Source organism: Chrysochloris asiatica, unplaced genomic scaffold, assembly GCF_000296735.1.
Source record: "Chrysochloris asiatica unplaced genomic scaffold, ChrAsi1.0 scaffold00201, whole genome shotgun sequence".
In the NCBI taxonomy this organism is placed as follows: domain Eukaryota; kingdom Metazoa; phylum Chordata; class Mammalia; order Afrosoricida; family Chrysochloridae; genus Chrysochloris; species Chrysochloris asiatica.
The window spans coordinates 5759167-5761634 of NW_006408719.1; positions in this window are offsets into that span (position 1 = coordinate 5759167).

Sequence of the window (2468 nt, forward strand, 5' to 3'; positions counted from 1 at the left end):
TATTTATTTATTTATTTATTTATTTATTAAGCTTCTGTTGAGTTAGTTCCAACTCACTGTGACCCTATGAAAAACAGAATGAGTCACAGTCTGGACCCAAACCATCATCACAGTCGTTGCTGTGTTTGATCCCATTGTTGCAACCAATTTGTCATTCCATGTTTTTGCAGGTCTTATTGACAGTTTTATGAAGTAAAATGACCTTCTCTAAGGTCTAGTTTCTCTTTATCACATGTCCAATATGTAAGATGAAATCTTGCTGTTCTCACTTCGAAGAAACGTTCTGGTTAATTCTTCCTCCAAAACAGATGTTTTTCATCTTCTGGCAATCCATGATATTTTCAGTATTCCTCACAAATACCATAATTCAAAAGCAGCAATTTTTCTTCAGTTTTCCTTATTTGCTATCCAGCTTTCATATTCATAGGAGACCACTGAAAATGCCATAGCTTTGGTCAGGCACACCTAAGTCATCAAGGTGATATTTTGCTTTCCAAACCCTAAAAGAGGTCTTTCACAGTAGTTTTGCTAATGACATACTTTGTTTATTTATTTATTTATTTATTTATTTATTTATTTATTTATTTATTTATTTTAATTTATTTACTTATTACTTTGGATTGAGTGGAGGTTTACAGAGACAAACATCAGTTTGACATTCTATAAATCATACACTTTGTTTCATCTCATTGATTGCAATCCCCTCCATGCAATAACAGTTTTCTTGCTTCCTACCTATGATTGCTGTTGTTGTGAAATGCCATTAATTCAGTTGTGACCCACAGCGACTCTGTATAGGATTTTCGGGGATAGACTGCTGAGCTTGAAATGCTGACATTACGGTTCAAAGAGACTTTGCAGTCTGGCACATTAACCCACAGAGCCACACCAGGTTACCTACCTATGTTTACCCATATACAATTACCCTCTTTAAAACTCTTATACATTTGTGAAATATATAAATACATATATATCCCACATCCTCTCATACCCATTCAGCCTGTGTCTCCATATATGTATCTGCACACACAGCATGATAGTTCTTATTTGTGTTTGTGTATATATCACCAGCGTAGTGGTTACGAATTGGGCTGCCAACCGTAAGGTCAGCAGTTCGAAACTACCAGCTGTTCCACTGGAGAAAGATGAGGCTTTCTGCTCCCGTAAATATTTACAGCCTCGGAAATCCTGTACAGGGTCGCTATGAGTCAGAACCGACTCCAAAGAACATCACAACAATAACAACATATATCACTATTTATTTCTATCCCCTTTAGCCTTAATCACAAACACGTTTTAAAGGAGAGAACCTCTAAGTGATTCATACCAATTGTGAGTAAATCTGTGGAAGCTTGGAGTGATTGACCCTGTCTTCTTAGTCTCCAACATTGATGCCCCTGACTATGATTTTCCAAACCTGGAGAATATTTTTCAGAAGGTACTCCCAGTTCACAAGCACCACAGTTTATGCACTTCCTAATCATTGTTACTGAATCTGCCACTGACTGGAAGAAGGATTCACTGGAACAGCAGATCAAATGGAGGTCACAAAAATTAGTGTATTGGCCACTATCCCTTTCAAGTGTTTCTTCAGCGATAATAATGTGGAGAAACTGAAATAAATCATAACTATCTACTGGTCCTACCTTTTGCTGGATGTTGTATACCTGGAATACAAGGCCAAGGAGATGCAATGTCAGTGGAACAACTAAAGGCAAAGATTGTTGTTCTTGTTGTTGTTAGGTGCCATTGGGTTGGTGCCTACTCACAGTGATCCTATGCATAACAGAAGAAAATACTTCCCAGTCCTGTGCTAACATCACAATTATTGCTATGTTTGAGCCCCCTGTTGTTGCAACTGTGCCAATAAATCTCATTGGGTGTCTTCCTCTTTTTCTCAGACCCTCCACTCTACCAAACATGATATCCCTCTCCAGGGACTGGTCCCTCCTGATAATACGTCCAAAGTATGAGAAACGAAGTTTGACCACTCTGGTTTCCACAGAGCATTCTGTCTGTACTACGTCCAATAAAGATTGGTTTGTTCTTTTGTCAGACCATGGTACTTTTAGCATTCTCCTTCAACACTATAAATTAAATGTATGCATTATTCTATGGTTTTCCTTATTCACTGTCCAGCTTTCAATTACATATGAGGTTATTTAAATTTTCATGGCTGGGATTAGCCCTCAAATTTTTGCTCTTTAACACTAGAGAAGTCTTGTGTAGCATATTTGCCTGGTGTACAATTCGTTATTTGATTATTATTTTTTTTAATGTATCAAGTGAGTTTCATTTTTATTGTCTGTTGTAGGGCCACAGTGCTTGACATTCCTCTATACAAGGGTCTTCAAAATATTCGTGGAAAAAATTTCCGTTATTTTTATTATTTTTTTTATGTTTTATTGTGAATTATGTGATAGTTTACATGGGAGAGCATCAGTCTTACATTCATTCTATCGTATATC